The sequence below is a fragment of the Zonotrichia albicollis genome, chromosome 17 (genome assembly GCF_047830755.1).
Source record: "Zonotrichia albicollis isolate bZonAlb1 chromosome 17, bZonAlb1.hap1, whole genome shotgun sequence".
Lineage (NCBI taxonomy): Eukaryota > Metazoa > Chordata > Aves > Passeriformes > Passerellidae > Zonotrichia > Zonotrichia albicollis.
The window spans coordinates 2,830,850-2,854,314 of record NC_133835.1 but is presented as its reverse complement, the minus strand read 5'-3'; the positions used below and the strand labels follow the sequence as shown (position 1 = coordinate 2,854,314).

General features: G+C 50.5%; 1 protein-coding gene across 4 annotated transcripts in view; it reads left to right on the top strand.

Moving 5' to 3' along the window:
* The first annotated feature begins 1,698 nt into the window (after positions 1-1,698).
* Positions 1,699-23,465, top strand: part of RALY (RALY heterogeneous nuclear ribonucleoprotein) — a 136,615-nt gene continuing 114,848 nt past the window's right edge. Inside the window, exon 1 of one of the 4 annotated variants that reach the window (XM_074553840.1) lies at positions 1,699-1,876. The gene's annotated coding sequence lies outside the window, so the exon portion shown is untranslated. Of the gene's footprint in view, positions 1,877-2,328; positions 2,618-23,465 lie in introns of those variants that run through there. The other 3 variants (XM_074553838.1, XM_074553839.1, XM_074553836.1) reach the window with 3 other exon arrangements.

Sequence of the window (23,465 nt, the reverse complement as noted above, 5' to 3'; positions counted from 1 at the left end):
CACGTCTTGATCTCCACAATCACCACTACATTATTATCCATCCCAGGAGGGGGACACCCCCCCAAAATAATCACCAAAATATTTTTTTAAAAATAAAAATGACAAAACATTTCTCAGGATCTCTGCTGAGGACTGTCACAGGGGAAGAAAAACTCTTTTTGTGATCAAGAGACTGAACTTCAAAACACCCAAACTGCACATCTCCACGGGGCACCTTTCTGCAGGGTTATTAATAAGAAATAATTGTTTTAAATGCAGAAAAGCCTGTGTACTTTCTATTCCCTTCCAAAAGCCCTGCATCACTTGTCCTTAATGAATAATGAAAGATGCTTTTGTATTGCTTCCCACCCATAGACTTTCAAGTGATTGTTAAGCAATAATAAATAGGGCTCTAAAGAAATCAGGGCTTGATGAAAACTTAATTCTGGACTAATAGAGAAGCACCTGCTGCTGCACAAGTTTATAGACATTCCTGGGGCTTTGGTGGGTGGAGAATTTTGGTGAAAGCTCTGAATGTTCCAGCCCTGGGAAAATATCACTAAATGATTCTGAAATGTTGTTGTGTAGCTCCAAGGGAATTAGAATTTGGAAGGAAAGCAGGAGATGCCATGGCCAGAACAGGCACTTTGATGCCCTGATCACAGCCCTGCTGTGATCTCACTCTGAGGGGGGATTTATAATGGAAAGCCAAACCCAAAGAGGACATTGTTCTTTGAGGAGAGAGAGACAGCAACATCCTGTGTCAGACTGGGGAATTTGGATTTCATGGGAAAACAGTGCATTCCACCAGGAAGCTGGTGTGGCTTTCAGCCCTGCCAAGGGAAAGCACATGGTGCAGATGAAAAACTGAAGTTTAGAAGGGATATAATGGAATAATGGAATGGGTTGGGTTGGAAGAGACCTTAAAGGCCATCTTATCCCACCCCCTGCCATGGCAGGGACACATTTCACTGTCCCAGGCTGCTCCAAGCCCTGTCCAACTTGGCCTTGGGCACTGCCAGGGATCCAGGGGCACCCTGTGCCAGGGCCTGCCCACCCTCACAGGGGAGAATTTATTCCTGATATCCAGTCTAATCCCTGCCCTCTGTCAGCCATGAGTTGCCCAAAAAAAAAAAAAAATAGGCTGAAAAAGCCAGTTAATTGCTCTCATTTAGGTTGGTAGGTACCAAGTTCCAGCTCACACCCAGAGACGTCTTGATGCTGACAGGAGAGTTCACCTTACTGAGGAGTCTTTACCCAACCTTCAGAGGTATCTTCTGAGCCCCTCAACACTCCCACCAGTCCCATCAGCAACCAGCACTGTGTCGGGCAGTTTCGTGTAACTGATTGCTTAAATGCCACTATAATTCTGTTGGGATCAGTGGGGAAAACTTGTGGGGGATTTGCCTTGATTGATTTGTGGTGTTGCACTATCCCAGGCATGTAACAGGGATAAATTTCTTCACTGAAAGTGTTGTCCAACCCCAGCACAGCTGCCCGGGGGGGTTTAAAAGGTGTGAGGATGTGGCACTTGGGGACATGGGTTAGTGGTGAGCTTGGCAGCGCCGAGATAATGGTTGGACTTGACGGCGATTGTGATTTATGCCTCTCTGATGGCTCGCTCCTTCTGGTGAGTTCCTGCCCTTCCCTAGCACGCTGTTGAGAGCAGCTGCATGAAATTATTTGCATTGATGTCACCCGAACCCCGCTGCCGTGAGCTGTGGAACCCGTGTGCCACCTCCAAGCGATGCTGTCCCTGCACGGCTCCGCGTGTGCCGGTCCCTCTAGCACCGGGGCTCTCGGCCCGGCCTTCCCTCCCCTTTAAACAGCGGAGAAATGCCGGGCGTTAATTTCGGTCAGGAAACATCATTTTCCCAAGAGAACCGCTTTCTTCCCGGTAAGTGCCAGGAGCAGGCGGATACAGAATGGAGCAGCCGAGCTGAGCATCGCGCTGTTACCGAGAGCCCCTGGGGAAGAGCGGCCGGGCCGGAGCTCCGCGCTGGACCCGCGGCTCCGCTGCGCGCTCGGCGGGTGCGAACTTCGGCTGCGGCTCCGGTGAACCGGGTGCAGGCAAAGAGCGAGCGGTGCCGCTGCGAGCGCTGGGAGAGGCTGCTCTGCAGCTCCCGGGCCGCGGTGCGGGGCCGGGACCGCGGACACCGAGAGCCCCGAGCGCAGCCGAACCCCGCCAGGGCCGCCCCGCGGCTCCCTCACGGGGACCCGCGGCTCCCTTACGGGGACCGGCGCCCGGAGCAGCTCCGCGCACCCGGCCCCGCCCGCGCCCGCCCCGCTCTGGACTCTTCCACCGCGCGGGCAGCGGAGCGGGAGAGAGCGGGCGGTGCGCGGTGAGCGGCGCTGCCCCGGTCCGAACTCCGGCAGAGCGGCCCTGCCCCGTACAGCCCCGTGAGAGCGGAACGGTACAGGCCGCGTCGCGGCAGCAGCGAGAGCGGGCGGTGGGCAGTGGGGTGTGCTCTCCGCGACGCGTGGGTCCCCCCCCGGCTCGGAGCCGTGGTACGGTCGGCGGGAAGGAGCCGCGGCGCGGGGCGGTGCGCGGCACTGAGCCGGCGGCTCCCGCGGGCGAGGCGGGACGGGCCCGGCCCTCCGTCCGCACGGCACCGACCTGCCCGGCACCGACTGCCCGGTGAGTGCTGCCGCCCCTTCCCCCGGCTGCTGCGGGGTGCCGCTCCCGCCAGCAGGAGCGTGCGGTCCGTGCTGGTAGCGCAGGCTCCCCTTGCTAGTAGCAGAGTGACTTAGTGCTGCTTTATTATTTTTTTTTCCTTTTCAGTCTCCACTTTCCCTATCGGTTTTCTTGTGTATGGTTAGGTTTTTCCGCCCCTGATGCACGTTTTCCCCGTTTTACGGGATGAGAAGTGCCGCGCCTGGAAGCGGCTGCCGGGTGGGTCCGACCCCGCCGGGGCGGTGATGGCTCCAGGGCTGAGCCCTGCGCGGGTCCCGGGGCTTGGCAGGGATGTCCGCGGTGTGGCCGCACGGTAGCGGGGTACTTTGTCCCTCCTGCAGACCGGAGATGCTCGGCTGCTCTACCAGCGGGGCCTCGGGCAGCGGGAGCGGCTTCGTAGCGAGAAAACCGGCGGAATACCGAGCCCGAGCGGCGCTGAGCCGCGCCGCTCCCCGCGGGTCCGAGCGGAGCCCTGCGGGCTCCAGCGCGCGGTGCCGGCGCCGCCGGAGCTTCTCTGTCGCGATTATGTCGGGGCTGCTGCTGTCTGTCGGGAGTTGTATGTGGGAACAGGCTCCCCAGGGAAGTGGTGGAGTCACCATCCTTGGAAATGTTAAAAATGAGCGAATGTGACGCTCGGCCGTACGGTTTTAACTGGCACGGGGTGACTCGCTCAGAGGTTGGAACCTGATGATTTTTGAGGTCTTTATCAACCTTAATGATTCTGTTGATTTGGGGTGATGTATGAAACTCCGGCTTTTGCTCCAGAGCAGCTTTGGTGAGTGTGAAACAGTCAGATCTGGCCGTGCCTTTGGCAGGGTGTCCGGCAGCTGATTTCCTTTGGACAGCAGAGACAGAAACTGCCGGGATGGACAGCGGGCTGGATGTGCACCTTTATTTTCTGACTATTTTCTGACTGCTCTTCTTGTTGCTGAAGAGCAAGAGCCCACCTGCAGGAACAGCCCATCGCAGTTGTACTGCAGTGTTTCAGCACAGAATCCCAGAATTACTTAGGTTGGAAAAGCCCGCTAAGAACGAGTCCAGCACTGCCAAGCCCACAACTAAACCATGTCCCCAAGTGCCACTTCTACGCCTCTCTTAAATGCCTCCAAGGATGGTGATTCCACCATTTCAGAGTGTATTTCTCCCGTGGTTTTGGCATGGGGAAGGGCCCGGAGCCAGCCCGTGCTGTGGAGCTCGGGGGCCTGCCCTGAGCGCAGCGGCTGCTCGGGCTCTGAGGAGACTGAACTCAGTGGCATCGCGGCTGGCTTGGGCTGACTTTCAGGGCCAGGAGAAAAGACTCTTTTATTTCCTGTTGAGAAACCTGCTGTCCTTCCCCAGCAGTAAATCCGTGTGGTGGCCGATGGCCGGGCAGGGAGGGAGGGACGGCGGTGGCAGCGCGGGTCGGACCCTGCTGCCGCCCTCCCCGAGCTGGCAGGGCCAGCACCAGCCCTTGGCATTGGCCCTGGAGCTCATTCCCCTGGCTGAACCTGTTTTCCTTGGCTGTCATCAGGCCAGCAGGGCCGGGCTGTGTCCCTGCCCCTCCGGACTGGCCCTGCTGCGGGAGGAGGGCTGAGCTCTCCCGCAGGTGCCTCCGCTCCGGGTCTCCCTTCAACAGAGAATGGGAGATGCCGCTTTCCCTTTGCCCTGTCCTGTATTCTGCTGTTTGTTGGGATTTGGGCTCTTTGCATTGTTCTAAAGGACGGGGAGAGAGCTTGGCTCCTAGGTGAGCTCGGGGATGGTCATTTTGTTCTGCTGCTCGTTGGGATTTGGGCTCTTTGCATTTTTCTAAAAGACAGGGAGGGAGCCTGGCTTCCAAGTGAGCTCTGGGATGCTCATTTTCCCTTGTATTCTGCTGTTTGTTGGGATTTGGGCTCTTTTCATTGTTTAAAAGGACAGAGAGGGAACCTGGCTTGCAGGTGAGCTCTGAGATGCTCATTTTGCCCTGTCCTTTATCCTGTGTTTGTTGGGATTTGGGCTCTTTGCATTGTTGTAAAGGACAGGGAAGGAGCCTGGCTTCCAGGTGAGCTCTTTTTCCCTGTTGTTTGTTGGGATTTGGGCTGTTTGCGCTGTTCTAAAGGACAGGGAAGGATTCTGGTTTCCAAGTGAGCTCGGGGATGCTCATTTTGCTCTGTATTCTGCTGTTTGTTGGGATTTGGGCTCTATGCGTTGTTCTAAAGGACAGAGAAGGAGCCTGGCTTCCAAGTGAGCTCTGGGATGCTCATTTTCCCCTGCTGTTTGTTGGGATCTGGGGTCTTTGCATTGTTGTAAAGGACAGGGAAGGAGCCTGGCTCCCAGGTGAGCTCCGGGATGCAGGGATGGGAGCTGAGGAGCAGTTCCACAAGCAGAACCTCAGCTGTGTGACCCTGGAGCATCTTCCTGGGCTGCCGGCTCTGGCTGACAGCTTGTCACAAGGTTTATTGCTGCCGTTCCTGGAAGCCTTTCTGTGGTTTTGGCCGCGTGTGAAAGCTTCCTTGGAGAGGGGAGGGTGTTCAGACACTCCTCCAGCTCTCTGAGCCGGGGAAGATTGCTGCTCTTTCACTTCTGTCAGGCTGATGTTGGAGATGGATTTCAGGAGAACGGCAAAGCAGAAAGAGGTGTGTCTCTTAAGAGCCACTTTCTTTAGAAATGGCTGATAATAGACAGTGAGTTTGGGGAGGATGTTTTATTTAGGGATTGAAAAGAGAGGATTAAAGCTCTTGACAGAGAACAGTTTATGTGGAGTAAGTGATGGGACTTGATCATTCAGAAAAAGACTCTAACGTGTTGCCATCACCAAGACAGCTTATAGCTCTCTGTGTCCCAAATCATTCAGTGAAAGCAACAAAACTCCTTTTGATTTAACTTCTTCACTGGTGGCTGCATAAGGAGTTTTCAAACCTAGCAGTAAATCTGAACCTGCTCAAAGAAAACAGCCTATGGGTTTAAAAATCTGTGATATGCTAAAGGTACTGTGGATTTATCCAAGGTGTTAATTGTAGGCACTGGAAGTAGCTGTGTCTGTCTCAGAAAATTGCAGCTTTTCCTTCCTTGCCCCCTCCCATCAAGTTACTGGCACAGGGCTGTGCTCCTGGATTTGCAGAAGCACAGAGTCACTGCTCGTAAAATTACTGAAATAAAAAAGGTTTATGCAGGGGAGAAGAAACAAGAATCAAATTTTAGGCTCAAATTGTGATTCCAAAACAAGTTGCTCATTCTTCTCACAGCTTGAGGTTTGTGATGGAAAGGTTGAAAATACCCAGCAAGAAAAACAGGCTGGGGAAAAAAAAAATCTGGAAGAAACTGAATAGAGTGAAATTCAGAATAAACTGTCATCAGAGTGTGTTTATAAACCTGCTGGAGAGAAGGAAGGGAGCAACCATTCAGATCAATAACAAGTTCTTTTTTCATAACTGTAGAGCTTTAATCATATAGTTTAAAAAAATAATCCTAAATGTGTGCATTTTATACCTGTGCTGGTAGCTGGGGCTAAATCTGCAGAGTTCATGCTGATCTGGGTAATCTGAATCAAGCTGAATAGTAAAGAGGCTCTTAGGAGGATCTGAAACCCAGGAGGCATTTTTCAAACCTGAGTTATGTCACTTTTTTTAGAGGTGCCTCAGGCAATTGCATTTTAAGAAGACAAAGCTTTTGTTTTCAAGCTGGCCTAGAAAAATGCCAAGGATGAATCCAAAGTAAAGGCTTTCAGAAGTTGTCATTTGTGATTAAGTTGATTTTGCTGCTGTGCACAGAAGGCTGCTGCCTTCCCTGGCGTGCCCAGAGCTGGGGCTATTTTTATTTTTACCACCAGTCCTGGTGTACCTGTTTAATTCCAGTGAGTAATAGTGCCTGGGGGGGTCTCACCTGAAAGTGTGTATTTAATGAGAGGGTCTGCCAGCTCCATCTCCAATAGAAAATTAACTGTAGGTGCATTAGAAAAGGCAGAATTGAGGTGATACTGGGCAGCGATTGACTTAGATGGCTATTCTGCAGAATTAACATCTGTCTGTGTCTAGTTTAGTACTTGAGATGCTGGAAATACCAAAGCCAAGGCTGTTTCCTTTTGCAGAGGCCAGTCTGTGTGCACACAGTGAATCCAAAGCTTTTCTTGGGGCTTTTGCAGCCTGAAACAATCAGGAGGAGCATCCTGGTGTTGGCAGGCTGTGGGCAAACACAGGAGCTGCTCCTGCAGAGCCCGAGCTGGGGGAATTCTGTGCAGGATGGAGCAGATGATGCTGGGGCATGGATGTGGAAGAGTCTGCTGCCTGCAATCTGGAGTGCTGTGAGCTCCCAGCGAGATGCTCCTTGGTAGAGAAAGGTGAAATCCTGCGAGTGTTGGAACGACTGCTTGTCCTTAAATGAAAGGAGAGTTGGTTTTGTCTGAAAACGTGCTGCAGGAGCAGTGCCAGGGCTGTCTCACCTGGGCAGGAGGTGTCCCTGCAGCCCCCTGGCCCTGGGAGCAGCAGATTCCTCAGCCCTGGCTCTGGATGCCAGGCAAGGGCTATAAGGGCAGCCTGAGTCACCCTTTTGGCTCTTGTGTAACACCCAAACAATGCTGCTTGTCCTGCTGGCCCGGGGCTGCCCAGCACCGAGGGATGTGGCACTGGATGGAGCCTCTGCAGGGGCACCTCTGAGCTGCAGCTACTGCAGTTCTCACCCTGGCACCTCACAATCCCAATGTTTGATTATTTTTTTAAGCAATCCTTGAGTATGTGGTGCAAATGTGTAGAGCAAGTGGTGCTGGTGATCTGAGGCAAGACTTGGCCTTTGCAGGGAAGGTCCCCAGTTGATTTCAGGGCTTCTGGACTTCTCCTTCCCCTCTGGTGCCCAAGCTGCCTGGCAGGATGTGCCCAGCAGGATGCTGAGCTCTATTCCAGGAGCATCCCTGCACCTGCAGCACAGTATTTCCTTTACTAAACATCCACAGACTTTGCCAGTGATGTTGCACAACTGTTTTTTTGGGTTGTTTTTTGTTGGTTTTTTTTTAATTTGCTCCTAAAGATCTGGTTTAAAATAGAAAACACAATGCCAGGTTGCTAGGGTTTGTTTCTACCAAGAGTAAGGTAAATAGATGGGCACCTCTGGGCTGTGTGTGTGAATTCAGTGACTCCCTGGTGGTATCTGCAGCATCACCTCTGTGTGGAGATGGTACCAAACAAAAGGAGCTGAGAAGTGCCAGGGCTTTATCTGATGATGCTTTTGCAAGCAGCTTACATTTCAACAAATACAGCCGCGCTGGGAATGAATGTGAACTCATTTTCAGCTTGCTACTGCCGGCAGAATAAGAATGGCCGGGTTAAAAGTGAGAGCAGGAGGAATAACTGAGGCAGTGCAGCTCCATTCCTGCTGTGTCCCACCTCCCCTGGAGGGACAGCATCCTTCCCCTGCTGGCACTTTAACAGGAGACAATTTCTGCAAGAGAAGGTGTTGAGGACAAGGTGGCAATGTGGAACTATTGGTGTTCATTTTAATATGTGAATTCCTGAGTTCAGATGGGTTGGCAAAAGGTGGACAGAGGAGGTGGTTGCAGGTCTCCCCACCAAAGCTCTTGATGTCTTTATTAGTCTAAATCTCGTGCTGCTCTTCTGTCTTTAGCAGACTTTCTTTTGTAAAATTGTCTTGGGAGCATTAGTGAGGGAAGTTCCTTTGGAAGGGTGTGGGGAGCCTTCCCCTGGGGCTCTGCCTGCTGCCACCTCACAGGAGACAATTCTGCAAGAGAAGGTGTTGAGGAAAAGGTGGCAATATGGAACTACTGGTGTTTATTTTGACGTGTGAACTCCTGAGTTGAGCATAGGCTGGCAAAGGTCACAGTGGATAGAGGAGGTGGTTGCAGGTCTCCCTACCAAAGCTCTTGATATCTTTATTAGTCTAAATCTTATGCTGTCCAGTCTTTAGCAGACTTTCTTGTGGAAAACTTGGGAGCATTAGTCAGGGAAGTTCCTTTGTGCCCTGGCTGTGCCAGCTCTGCCCAGGGCAGCTGTGCTGTGTCAGTGCCCTCAGTGCCCACGGCTGCCTTTCACCTGCCCTCCAGTGACACCGTCCCCTTGCCAGGGCTCCAAGGTGACTCTTCTGGCCCAGCCTGTGGCCCCTGTGTAGAAAACTGCAGGTACTCAAACATATTTATTTTTTTTTCAAATCTAGCAAAAATGTCGGTGTTTGCTGCGGGACAGCCCTTGCAGAGCTGGTGGTGCTGCCTGGCCTGAGCTGTGTTCCTGCTGAGGGGCAGCACTGGAGGGGTTTGGTGGCTCAGCAGCTCCTGGTTCCTGTCCCCGGGGCTGTGCCTGCTGGAAAACAGGGATTTTTGTTGGTGCTGCAGCAATCTGCAATGCTTGGAGCTCTTACAGCTCCTGAAGCTCCTTCTGGAGTTTGTAAAAGCTGTAAGCAATGCAGAAATCCTCTTGAGCTCTTCTAGTAATTTAAACGTATTGTTTTTATTTATAATTTTTTAACTTCTTCTCCAAAGAGTGCAGCTCTTATGTTCACACATTTCAACAGGCCAATAACACCTCACCTCTGTGGTGACTCTGAGAGAATCCCAGGAATGGTTTGGGTTGGAAGGGACATTAAAGCCCATCCAGGGAGGCAAGGCAGGGATGTGACCGTGTTCACAGGAGCTCTTGGATGAGGGAAGAGATGAGGATCTGACTCCAAGTTTCAGACAGCTGATTTATTATTTTATGATATATATTACATTAGAACTGTACTAAAAGAATAGAAGAAAGGATTTCATCAGGAGGCTGGCTAAGGATAGAATAGAAAGGAATGATCACAAAGGTTTGTGGCTCAGCTCTCTGTTGCAGCCAGCTGACTGTGATTGGCCATTAATTAGAAACAACCAACATGGGCCAATCACAGATGCACCTGTTGCATTCCACAGCAGCAGATAATCATTGTTTACATTTTGTTTCTGAGGCCTCTCAGCTTCTCAGGAGGAAAAATCCTAAGGAAAGGATTTTCCATAAAAGATGTCTGCGACACCAGGGACACCTGCCATCATCCCAGGGTGCTCCAAGCTCCATCCAGCCTGGCCTTGGGCACTGCCAGGGATCCAGGGGCAGCCCCAGCTGCTCTGGGCACCTGTGCCAGGGCTTCAGCATCATCACAGGGAACAATTCCTAATTCCCAATATGCCATCCATCCCTGCCCTCTGGCAGTAGGAAGCCATTCCCTGTGTCCTGTCCCTCCATCCCTTGCCCAAAGTCAAGGATCTGGCTCTGAATTTTCAGTTCAAGATGAAAAATCCTTGGTGCAGCTCTCACCCTGCAGCCAGTGTCCATCCTGCCCCTTTGGTGGCACCCTCAGGGCCCAGGTGAGGGTGAGGAGAAAAACCCCTTGGGAATTTCACCTGGCAGGAAAGCTGTGCAGGTAATTCTGCACATCCCAGGTGGGGTTTGGGTGTTCTCCTGTTCATGAGATGTTTTCCAGTGCTTCCCTGCAGCTGGGCTCCCCTGCCATTTGACTGCAGCACAAACAGCATTTCCATGGGAATAATGCCGAGCTTGCTGATGCCTCCTGTGAGCACAGCCACACCTCGTGGCAGGAGACAGGCAGGGAGGGCTCAGATGATTTAATTAAACTTGTTGTGAGGGAGAAATTAAATTTGGTCTCTTGCCCTGCTCGTATTACGAGGGGGAGAGCGCAGCCTCTCTGAACTGAGCCATTCCTTGCCTTCTGTTTGCCTTGGAAAAAAAGCAATTTCTCTGTCAGCTTTTAGCCTGGCTCCTGGGCCCCAATTGCTTGTTTATCTTCAGCAGCTCCCCAAATGGCTTTGAAGATGGCCTTAAACATTGATCACCTCTTCCAGTCCTTCATCTTTGTTCTGCCAGCAGACATTAGGAAAGATATTTTAAATTACCTTTCCCCCCCAAATGAACGGGCTGTGTGTATGGGCTGGGAGAATTAAAGCTCTTTCAGCCAAAGTATAAATCAGCTGCTCCCATGTTTTTGCCCAGTTCTCCTGGATTCATCTTCCAGCCCAGCCTGCAGAGCAGCAGGGATTCCAGGGAAGATAAAAGCCAAAGTGCAACCTAATTTCAAGGCAGCCTTCTATGTGGGGAGCAGGATTCTGTTTAAAAATGACTTTTTCTTCCCTTATTGCAGCACTGGGATCTCCGTGCTGCTCCCTAGGGAAGGGCTGGGGGGCTCCATGGGGTGATGCTGTGCTGTTCAGACAATGGGGTGCAGAGCAGAGGTGATGCCTGACACTGGCAGCTGCTGGCAGGGAAGTTTGGAAAAGCAACTTTTGGATCTCTTCCTTTGCCATTTGAGCGCTGAGATCTGGGGAAAGGAAAAAAAAAAAAAAGGACTGGCTAACAGCAGAACATTTATTCTGTGTCAAACAGGCAGCAGACAGCAGAGGTGGTTAATTCAGCATGGAAAAGCCCAGAGCTACAGCTGAACAGGCAGGAAGGTTTAATCAATCATTTGGAGCAGGTTTCTGGTGCTTCTCTATGCAGACCCAGTTTTTTGTGGTGTTGTTAACATTTAATTGGTACCAGGTCACAGCAGCCTCCCTCCCAGGCAGAGCTGGAAGGGAGCAGGTTGTTTACATGCACAATCCCCCTAATTCCTGGTGAGAGGAGGTCCTGCAGGGCTTGGGCTGAGGAGCTGGGCTCAGTGAAGGGGCTGCAGCAGCCTGAGCTGTGTGTGGGGTTGTGATCCATGCTGGTGTCTGCATTCATGGCTTTTATCATCACTTATCATATCACCGAGTCACAGACTGGTTTGGGTTGGAAGGGACCTTAAGGGTCATCATCTCATTCCAGTCTACTCCTGCAGTTCAGTTTGCAGATTCCATATCCCCGTCCCCTTCTGTGTGCTGATGCTCTCTGCCTTTTCAACCCCTGGTTTGCAAAAGGGGGGAAAAGCAGAGTGACCTCAGAGTTAATAGATTTTAGCCTTCTATGCAGCACCAACATCTACATTTTGTACTTTGTTGTGAGGCATTGGTGCAGGGGGTGCTGGCTCAGGGATTCAGAGGCTTTTAGCCACTCAGTGATGTGAGTAATTTATGGCTTGCCCCAAGTCTGCACAGCTGGGCTGCCAAACTGCAGCGTGTTGGGGAGTAAATATTGCATGTTTACGCAAAGCCTTTTCTCTCCAAGTCCCCAAAAAGAGGATGAGCCACTTTAACAGGCTGCTCAGGCTGGGTGGGTGCCATATCCTGGGGCAAAATGGAGTTGGGCAAAGCAGCCCAGCAATCTTATAAATACAGTGAATTTTAAATTCTTTCCTGGGTTGTAGCAGGAGGGGAGCATTCCTGAGCATCTCCACAACCTGCAGTAATGTGACAGTGATGTGAGAGAGAAAGCTTTGTGCGGTGATGGCAAACAGCCTTTAGATCCACTGTGTTTTTGTTAAAATAAAGGGGTTTTGGAAGTAGGTGCCCTCAGCCCATGCTGGAATTGTTTTCCCTGTTAGTACCAGACAGGCTGATGCTGCTGAGGTGCAGGCAGCCAGGACTTGTGCTGCCAGTGACTGCTTTATACATTTCCAGGTTAAATCAGGCAATAAGTTTGGATTTTATTCTTTTTTTTCCTTACCCTGAAGCTTGTCAACTTATTTTACTCTGTGTCACTGTCTTGAGCAAGAGGAATCTCCACCAAATAGACCAGCTGATAAAATTGATGCAAACCAATTAATTAATTTTATTAGAATTTTGAAATACTCTGAGCTGGAAGGGACCAACAAGGATTGAGTCCAACTCCTGGACACTCCAGCTCTCCCACCTGTGCCTGAGAGCATTGTCCAAGTATCCCTTTGGTGCTGTGGTCACTCCTTGAATTCTTGTTCATCCCTCAAATTTTGCTTGCTCAAAGTTACCTAGTGAGAATAAAGACAACCAGGAGGTATTGATGAGATTCCCACCCTCCAGAGTTGCTTTTTGTTCCCACCCCAAAAAAACTTAATCAGATTTGAGACATCTGTGTAGGATTGGTATCCAGTGCTGCCATTTGCCCTTGCAGCAGGGAGGTAAATGAAGCTCTGGCCTGGATGCTCTAAATATAAAGCAGGTAGGAGGGCATGTGACATGGGCTGACCTTGGGCAGCAGAGCAGGGCTGGGAGCACAGCCAGGCCCAGCTCCCAGCCCCTCTCTGGGATGTCCTGTGCTGCTCTGGCCTCCCCCAGGGCCTGCAGGTCCCTGCCCAGCCCCAGCCAGGGGCAGGTGCTCCATCGCAGGCTGCTGCTCCTGCCCATTGCCACCCCGTGCCCGGGGCTTTGCCCTGGCACAGCTGATGTTCTCTGAGGGACTGGAGTGCCTGGCATGTGGGATTTCACTCATAGCTGATGTTTTTGCCAGGCTTGGTGTTGGGGTGAGGAGCTGGCCCTGCTCTGAGCAGCCTCCTTGGCCAGTCTGCCCTCAGCACCTGTCTGCTATTGCTGCATCAACTGATTTTCTGACCTTTTTTTGTCTCAGGGTTAAACTGTGGGAGGTAACAGACACCTGAAATTAGAGAATCACTGAGGCTGGAAAAGACCTCTAAGACCATGGACTGTTACTGTTAACCCAGCACTGTGTCTGCCTCTAACCCATGTCCCCAGGTGCCACATCCACATGGTTTCTGAACATTTCCAGTGACTGAGCTACTGCCCCAATGTCTGACCACTCTTTAGCAAAGATATTTTCCCTGATATCCTATCTAAACTTCCTCTGGCACAGCTTCAGGCTGTTTCCTCCTCTTGCTTGTTCCCTGAGAGAAGAACCTGACCCCACCCTCTCCTAAGGGACTTGGACTTGGCCAGGTCACCTGGGTGCTGCAGGAGTCTGCAGCTCATCTCAGGTGAGGAGGTTTTGCAGCATCGCTGTGGCTGTGCCCTGATTCAGCAGCCCAGGGTCTGTCCCTGTGCTGGTGCCATTAATGATGCTGTGAGGATCCCTGGGGGATGGATGGATGGATGGATGGCAATCCTTCACACTCCTGCCCAAGCTTACAGGGCTGCCAGTAAAAGCTGAGTCCTGATCTTGGAAATCACAGAATCCTGCAGTGGTTTGGGTGTGATGGTGCTCACAGGGTTCTTGAATGAGGGAAGAGATGAGGATCTGACTCCATGTTTCAGAAGGCTGATTTATTATTTTATTATATATATTACATTAAAATGTACTAAAAGAATAGAAGAAAGGATTTCATCAGAAGGCTAGCTAAGAATAGAATAGGAAAGAATGATAACAAAGGCTCTGTCTCGGACTCTCTGTCCAAGCCAGCTGACTGTGATTGGCCATTAATTACAAACAACCAAGATGGGCCAATCACAGGTGCACCTGTTGCATTCCACAGCAGCAGCTAATCAATGTTTACATTTTGTTCCTGAGGCCTCCCAGCTTCTCAGGAGGAAAAATCCTAAGGAAAGGATTTTCCATAAAAGATGTCTGTACAGTTTGGGTTGGAGGGATCTTAATGAGCATCCCTTTCTACCCCCTGCCATGGACAGGGACACCTTCCACCATCCCAGCTTGCTCCAGTCCCTGTCCAGCCTGGCCTTGAACACTTTCAGGGATGGGCAATCCTGTCAAATGTATTTAAACAAAAAAAAGATGGACGTGCTGCTCGTGAATTCCCATCAGAATCCTGTACAGCACTCCTGTGCACAGCTGCCTTTTGTTCCTGCACGTTCCCAGGCAAAGCAGGTGGTGTTTAATTTTTTTCTGCATTAAAAAAAAAAATAATCTGTGGTGTGCTGTGTGAGGCCACTCACATCTGTGCACTCTATGTAGGTCAGATGTGGAGTTGCTTCTTTACGAAGACTCAACTTGACAGCGTTTCCTCGCTGCAGCCAGCGAGGGAGGATCACCAAATTCACATGCTGCCTCCATGAGAAATGTCCTCAGGGAGGCCCCCCCAGGGGCTGTGTGTGCAGGTGAAGTTTGCTGCCTTCCTGGGGTGCTCCAGCTTGGTGACCATGAGCTTTATTGATGAAAGATTTATCGGGGCTGCGGATCCAGGCTGCGTTCGGTGTCATAGCAGATTAGCCTTGCAGCTGGAAATGCTAAATGCTTCCCTGCCCTGCTTCCAGCAGCTGCCTTGTGCTCTGCTCCCACTGAAAAGCCTGGTCCCTAATCTCTGCAGCCCGTGCTGCTCTTGCTGTATTTCTTCACATGCAGATGCCTCTCCCTCCCCTCTCCTCCCCCCAGCCACTCCTGCTCTGGGATTTCTTGACCTCTTCTGACTCTGGCAGTGGTGGAGGAGAGAATGAGTTGGAAACAGGCAACCTGTCATGCCCAGGAGCGGGTTAGGGACCTGATCTAACAACTTGTAGGGCAGCTGAGAGTCTCCCCTTGCTCATGGGCACAGCCTCAGATCCAGGTGTGTGTGGTTTTGTGGGAGATGCCCCACTGGGGTGAAGCCAGCAGGGATGAGGGACACTGTTCTGCTGGTCTGCTGCTCAGCAGGATCCTGATCTCCTCAGGCTGATCCCAGCCCAGGGGACAGGAGAGCTGGGCCAGTCTGGCTGCCTTGGACATGTTGGGAGTTCCTTCTGTCTTCAGTCCTGGGGTTCTGTGAGGGATGTGGGAACTTTCACAGAAGGAGCTCCTTTGGAGGGAGAACTTGAAATTAGCTCCCTGAACATCCATTAAAAACAGATCAACAGAGGACCTGAGGTTCATTTAAATCTGAAGAGGGAAGCATCTCTGCTGCCCACATTACTTTTCCTGAGCTGAGCTGACCTTGGAAGCCACCATGACTGGAGCAGTGGCCAAGGGGGATCAGAGCAGATGGAGATGGATGTATGGATGTCCTTATGCAACCCAGGGTGGAAGATTCTTCCAGTGTTCAGATTGTTCTGCCTGCTCCACAAGTCTTACCAAGAAACATTTGAACTGAAAGAAGGGCTCTAGCTGCCACCTCCTCCTCTGAAAATGAGCAGCATCTGCAACAAAGGAAGGTCCAGCAAAGGAGAGATTGTCTACAGGTGGTGACAGCTTTCCAGGAGACTCCACATGGGATGGGGAGCTGTGTCCTGAAGCAGCTGGATGGGCCCTCAGGAGCTTGGGACAATGAGCAGCTCCTGGTGGAGCCAAACCTCATTCCTGTTTGTGCTATTCACTGAGTAAAACAGCTTTCAGTAAATTTGTGCTGTCCATATAGAAATCTTCCATTCTTGGTGGGGATTTTGTTACCCTGTTCTGTCCCAAGACAAATCTGGTTGTGGCTGACCCATGGATTTGGGAGCATTGCTCTTGGGTTGGAGCTGGCTTCCGGTGGGAGGAAATGGACTTGGAATTCACAGAGTCACTCAAACCTTCATGGAAATGAGCAGTGTTGGAACACTTGAGGGGAAATTGGACTAATTGAAAATTGCCTGTTCTGCTCTACAAGGATCCCAGCTGCACTCCTGGCTGTGGGTGTGTAAATGCGTGTGAGCCCATCCCAGTGCAGCTCTGCTGCTGAGAGCACCTTGCTAATTGCTGTGTTCAGCCACAGGTGCAGGGATGAGACGTTTCCCGAGGCTGCTCCTTCCCTCCCTCCTTCCCCAAGAAGATGGAGAGAGCCTTGTTAGGGGAGCTCCAGAGTGCAACCAATCTCTTAAACTCCTGCTGATCAACTGCAACTAAGAGGGAGCTAATGAAATCCCTATTGCCACAACACATTTGTTTTGACCTTTGAAAGGGAAATGTGCTGGTGAGTCAGGAGTCCCAGCAGGAGATCTGGGCTGGTTTTGGGCAGGGAATGGAGGGGAGACCCTGGGGGTTTGAAGTGGAGGCAGAGAGCAGAGCAGGGGTGAGTTTGCTGTGCTCTGGGTTCTGGTGAGCTCACGAGTGGAGTCCCTCAGCTTTTGGGGGTCTGTCAGCTGCCCTGGTGGTGAAGCAAACAGAGGTACTCGAGTGTTTTGCAGTTTTCTCCCGAGTTGATTTTAAAACCGGGGTGTAAACTCCTTATTTTTAGAGATGAATAAAGGGAGGGAGGAAGGATCCTCTGCCATTCTTTGTGCTCACAGCAGAAGTGAAATAACTGCTTTGGCCAAAGCAGTGAATCTCAAACATTTTCATGGCAAAAAGTCCTGAGAAGGCTTTGGGGGAAGTTTGTGCCTCCAGGGGAGTGAGCCTGGCCGAGCCTCCCAGCAGCTCATCAAGGCCTTTGTTAACTTGGTGTAACCTCAGGTGGGAGAAGATGGGCTAAAGGCTGAGTTCAGTGCTTTGAGGAGGTTTCCCTCCTGAAAGTTCATAGGCACAGAGGATTTTGCATTCTCCTGTACCTCCATCCATGGAAAAGTGGCCTTATGAAGCACTGGTTCTTCAGCTCTTGGGGCTGCCTTTCTCCTGGCAAAGACCTTGGAGGTCTCAGTAGCCAAATGCAGCAAAGCTCAGGTGTTTGGGAGGCACAGACACTTTGGGAACATCTCTCCAGAGGAGCACAAGCAGCCAGTTCCATACAGGTCCCAGTGCTGTGGTGGTGCTGGGGATCCTGCCCTGAGGATGCCAAGAACCAGAGAACCTCTCCCTGTGCAGGGCCTTGGTGCCAGGGGGCACAGCTGCTCCTGTGGTGCCAGGGAAGTGATGTTGGTGTGACAGCTGGAGGCAGCAGCTCTGCATTGTGGAATTTTGGGATGGGTTTGCTTTCAGAAGCAGTCTGCTTGTTCTCTCCCTCCTCACAGCTGGAGTGAAATCAGGCTCTGTGTGAGCTGCTGGAAGGATTTTTGTGACAACCAAGTGTGACAACTCAGGAGGAGCAGCAAGGGCCACAGAGGTCCTGGGATTGTCACAAGTGTGCCGAGCTCTGTCCCTGACCCTGCCACCACCCTGTGTGCCCCCTGTCCTTTTCTAAGAGGAATTTATTAACCTTCTGCAGTAATTTTCTGTCTGGCTGCTCCTTGTGCAAGGCTGGGGGGAACTGAAGTGTTATTGAGCCCCTTTTGGGCTGGGTTCCTCACCTGCCTGCCCTGAGAGCTGTTCTGCAGGGAGCCTCTCCACATGGAGCCTTGTCCATCCCTGCTGCTGATTCAGCAGCAAACCACCCTGGTCTGAGCCCAGGAGGAACTTGGGGGTCTCCAGCACTCCACTGAGGCTGCCTCCATTAGCTTGGAGTGTTAAAAAGGAGCTGGAATATCTGTGCTCACCTGGGAAGTGCTGCCTGTCTCTCTGCTGCCACCCCAGGATGCCACCAAGGCTGTGCTTTGATTTGCCTCTGTGGATTATTTTGCTCATAAATCACCTGGGAATGCCACAGGAGCTGGGAATCCTGTGTGCCCTGCTGGTTCCAGTTTATTAAAATCCCCCATCCATAAACAATAACTCTTCAAAGCTGTGTGCTGCAGAAGCTGCAGTGCCGGGTGATGATTTATACATGACCCTGCCAGAACCAGCCTGCTCCTCTGGGGGCAGCTCAGATCTGGCCATCCTTGAAATAATGCTCAAAACAAGGTGTCTCCTGCTTGTTCAGCACAGCCTGAGACTCCTTTAAATAAAAATGTGACACTGGATTTTGTCAATAGGATCTGGTTAGTCCCTTGGAATGGGAATTATTCCTGACTGATGTCAGCAGTGCCTCTGGGATGGTGGGATTTAGCTGCAGATTAGCATGAGTTACTTGGTTTAAAGGAAGGCAGAAAACATGCCAGCCCAAGCAATTTGACCAAACTTTACATTTATCTGGGTTGCAGGGACAGTGGGGAGCTCCTGCAGCCCTGGAGCTGTCAGTCAGTGCTGGTGGCCCTGTGTGACACCCTCCCCCTGGGGAAGGGGCTCAGGAGATGGGAGAAGTCACTTTTTGTGCCCCTTTTGGGGAAGAAATGTGCTGGTTTCATGATGACAGAGTGGTGGGAGCTGGGGAGGGCTCAGGAGTCAGGTGTGAGTCACTGGTTTGAACAGACAGGTGTGTGCTGAGGAAGGCAGGAGCCTCCCTTGAAATTGAAAATGCAAACCCCCTCCCTCCAAATTATTATCAATTTAAAATTAAGTGGCTCTCAGGCAAAGACATGGGTGTGGGAATAACAGTTCTTTATTAGGGAAGAAAAAAAATTAGAAATGCAGTGATACAAACCAACCCTGCCAGAGTGATCACAAGCCCTGTCCCCTGTGTGTCAGGGGTGTCCCAGCCCCATCCCAGGGGGGCTCAGCCCTCCTGCAGTGCCAGCTGTGGCTCTGCTGCAGCAGGGATCCTGCACAAGGGGGGAGTTTTCCTCTGCAGCTCCAGGGCTGCTGCAGATGGGCCTGGGCTCCCTCTGGCCATGCAGGGCAGCAGAAAGCTGCTCCTCTGGCAATGCAGGGGGCAAAGGCTGCTGTGCTGGGCCAGGCTCAGATTGGATCCAGGGAGGAATGCTTGGCTCCTCCCCTGGGCGGAGCATCTCCCCATGGGATGCTGGGATTGGATCAGCCCTGCAGGGACACTCAGTGGCCATGGACAGCAGAGATCTCCTGGAGGGAGGGTTGGCTGTGGGAGAGAGAAAGGAAACTGCCCCAGGAACAGCAGAGAACTGCCCCAGCTCTGACAGATGGGGACAGAACACACACAGACCTTACAACCCAGGACACGGAAATCCCTGGATGTGTTTAAAAAACTGGATGTGGTACTCAGTGCTATGGTTCACTGGATGAGGAGACTGACCTTGATGATCTTGAGAGGAATAGCAGATTTATCTTTAAAACAAGCTGTGGGTCTGCTGGTAGATAAAACCAGCACTGAGAGATAAAAGAAACAGTGGGAAGGGTTCCACTGATTGATGAATGGAAAAAGATATTTGCTTTTACAAATAAACTTTAGGTTTGCTGATAAATGAAATTAGACATTGAAAAATGAAAGAAACAATGGAGAAGAAACCCCCCTAAATTCCATAAGAATTAAAAGGGAGTGTTATACATTGGAGGGGGATCTTCAGTATCAGATGTTCTGGGAAGTCTGAACCTCCCAAGTACCTCAGCCAATGGGGAAAGAGAGAAGGGAAATGTGGCTGGGAAATTGGGATAAAAAAGAGGCCGAGTCCTCCAAAAACTTAGGGAGAGCCCAGGGGAATGCCCCATGGCCTCTCCCTTTATTGGAATAATGGAAAAGGACTCCTCTGTCTTCTTTTTGGACATAAACCTCTGGTGTTTGTGGATTCATTTTCCTAACAATCTCAAAGGTCTTTTCCAACCTGGCTCATTCTGTGAGACTCAAGCAGAAGCCCTGCACATCTGGACTGTCCCATGCACATTTCCCTTGGGTGGAATTGCAGCTATTTCCAGGTAATCATCTGGCACAAGCAGCTAAAATGTTGAACCAAACCCCATTCCTATTTGTGGTATTCACTGAGTAAAATATCTTTCAGTAAATTTTTGCTGTCCATATATAGGTTTTCATTCTTGGTGGGTTTTTGTTACCCTTTTCTGTCCCAAGATAAATATCCTGGAGTGAGTGGTTCTCATGATTTCAGATTCTGTATTATTTTTTGAGTGTTGCACTTTTCTTTCCTCTCTACCTTTTGCTGCCTGGCCTCCTCCAGGGATGTTGTTTTCAAGATTTATTCTTGCAGTTATTTCAGCAGGATGGCCAGCACCAGGCACAGGGGGAAAAAAAAACCTCAAAAACCTCAAGATTTCCATGTTGGTTGACTTCAGGAGCCCCAAGTGTCAGGAGCCCAATAATAAACACTGCCAAACCTTGGAAGATGGTGGGAGCTGGTGACCTCGTAGTGCATATTTGCAGAGACTTGTGCTGCAATTTCAGGTTCTTGATGGTCTCTTTAAAATCATGTGCTGCACCCTTGCATCTGATGATGGTATGGGAATTTGTTTTTTAAATTATATTCTGATTTAGGCCCCAAAAGCCAATAAAATCCTTGAGGTTCCTTAAGGTTCCCTTGTTCTGAGTGTTTTTAATTCTTGTGTGCTCATCCACCATTGCAGCAATGAGCTTGGAAAGGCAGCACAGGGAAGTAATTAGGGTAGATATTAAAAAAAAATAATAATACATTAAAAATCACAGAATTTGAGGAGCCTTGGGGTGTTGTGGGGATACATCCTCAGCTGCTCTCTGTGGGAGCAGCGTGTGTCTGTGCTTCCATGTGAGGTCTTTCACACTTTATGGGTATTCTCATATCCCTGCTTCCAGTTTAATTCCACTGTGTGCTGTCTGTGAGGGAATCCCAGGATGATTTGGGCCCTAAAGGCCATCCAGTGCCATGGCAGGGACACCTCCAACTGTCCCAGGCTGCTCCCAGCCCTGCCCAGCCTGGCCTTGGGCACTGCCAGGGATGCAGGGGCAGCCCCAGCTGCTCTGGGCACCCTGTGCCAGGGCCTGTCCTCACAGGGAACAATTCCTCATTCCCAAACTCCCATCCATCCCTGCCTCTGGCAGTGGGAGCCATTCCCTGTGTCCTGTCCCTCCATCCCTTGTCCCCAGTCCCACCTCAGCTCTCCTGGAGCCCCTTTATGCCCTGGAAGGGGCTCTAAGTTACTCATTTTTGAAGATGTCCTGAGTTACCACCTCTGTGTCAGTCCACTTTATCTTCAGCTTCCCAAGTTCTTGATCTTTATGGTGGCATCTCTTGGGAGATGCCAGGGGGTGTTCCACTGAATGAGGTTTTTTCCTTGTACCAGGAAGATTTTCTTCACTGTTCAGCTTTTCCATGCCAGAACACTTCTGCAGCTGATGAGCTGAGCTTGGCTTGCTGATACTCTGGTCTGAGCTAGGAGTAATTCTGGTTTCACTGCAGCTGTTTTGATACACAATAATAGAGGGAGGGAGCTCTGTGATAAATGGGGCTGTGACAGGTTAGGAGTCCTGGCAGATGGCACAGCTGGGCCACATGGCTGCAAAGAAACCTTGCTGACCTCTTGAAGTAACTGCAGACTTTATTATTCCTTAAAAAAATAAAAAAAATCCAGTTTCTCCTGTTCTTTGTGTTCTGCAGGCTTGTCCAAAGGTTTCCCTGCAGGGATTTAGGCTGTGTGTGTCAGGGAATGGCACAGAGCACCCTGGGGTGCTCCCTGTGTGTGACCGTGTTCACAGGGGTCTGAGGATGAGGAAGAGACAAGGATCTGACTCCATGTTTCAGAAGGCTGATTTATTATTTTATGATCTATATTAATTTAAAACTATACTGAAAAAATAGAAGAAAGGATTTCATCAGAAGGCTGGCTAAGAATAAGAATAAAAAAGAATGATAAAGGTTTGTGGCTTGGCTCTCTGTCCAAGCCAGCTGTGATTGGCCATTAATTACAAACAACCAACATGGGCCAATCACAGATGCACCTGTTGCATTCCATAGCAGCAGATAATCAATGTTTACATTTTGTTCCTGAGGCCTCCCAGCTTCTCAGGAGGAAAAATCCTAAGGAAAGGATTTTCCATAGAAGATGTCTGTGACACCTGTGCCCTCAGCCTGGGGGTGTTGTCACCTCAGTGGGCTGTGGGAAGCTGATCCCAGCCCAGTGGTGGCACAGGGGGGATGTGCCCAGGGGATGCCCAGGCTGTGGGTCAGCTCCTCCCCAGGGCAGTCCTGCTGCTCCAGGAGCTCTGTCTATCTGTCTGTCTGTCACTCTGGTGCTCCCTGGTCTCTGCTCTAAGGGCTCATCCCACTGGTGTTGGGGCAGCACAGCCAGAGGCACTTCCTATTTATTTATTATTAACTATTTGTTGTTATTAATAGATTATTATTTATTTCCAGGATTATTTTATTCCTTGTTTTGTGTGCACTGCCAGTGTGTGTGAGTCCCTCTGCTCCAAAGCTGTGGAAGCCTTTGCAGAGTCTCTCCCCAGTTTACAAGTTCTTGGATGGGATTTTAGCTGCTCATGGAAAATCTGAGCATCTTCTGCCAGGCCAGGGCAGGCAGGCCCCAGGCACATTCTGCACTCCCTCTGGGAAGCCTCATCCCTAAAATTCCTGGGAAAGGCAGCACAAGCTCGAGCTGTACCAAGGGAAATACAGGTTGGATATTAGGAAAAAGTTCATTACAGAATGAGTGATAAAGTTCTGGCATGGCTGCCCAGGGAGGTGGTGGAGTCCCCATCCCTGGGTGTGTTTAACAAAGCCTGGATGTGGCACTGGGTGCCAGGGTTTGGGTGAGGGGTTGGGGCTGGATTGGACTTGATGATCTTGAAGGTCTCTTCCAACCTGGTCATTCTGAGAATTTCTGTGAAACCAAACTTGTGACGGTGTTCACAGGGGTCTTAAGATGAAGGAAGAGACGAGGATCTGACTTCATGTTTCAGAAGGCTGATTTATTATTTTATGATATATATTACATAAAAACTATACTAAAAGAATTGAAGAAAAGATTTCATCAGAAGGCTGGCTAAGAATAGAATAGGAAAGAACGATAACCAAGGTTTGTGGCTTGGACAGAGAGCCCAAGCCAGCTGACTGTGATTTGCCATAAATTAGAAACAACCACATGGGCCACAGATGCACCTGTTGCATTCCACAGCAGAAGATAACCATTGTTTACATTTTGTTCCTGAGGCCTCCCAGCTTCTCAGGAGGTAAAATCCTAAGGAAAAGATTTTCATAAAAGATGTCTGTGACACAAACTGGTTGGCTTTGACATAATCTGTGTTTTCCAGGAGCTTCCTCTTCTCCTGGGCATCTTTTGGATGTTTTCCATAGTGAACACAGCCCACCCCCAGAGCCAGCAGCTTTCTGACCCAGCAGTCCCTGCAATGTGAAATCCAAGGATGAAATCCCCCCACACTCAGACACTCCTGCTGCCCATGCAGGGCAGCTCTGCTTGCAGCCCTCTCCCTTCTGCTCCTGCTCTTGTGTAATGCTGAAGATCCAGAGCTATTTTTGCATCTTGTATTAATTAAGGAAGGAGGGTTTGATTATTTTCTAAATGCCATCTTTAGGAAGAAGAGACTTGAGTGAAACTTCATTCCCCTGGCTGCCTTTGTGCTCTGGTTGATAATTATTTTTAAACTGCCC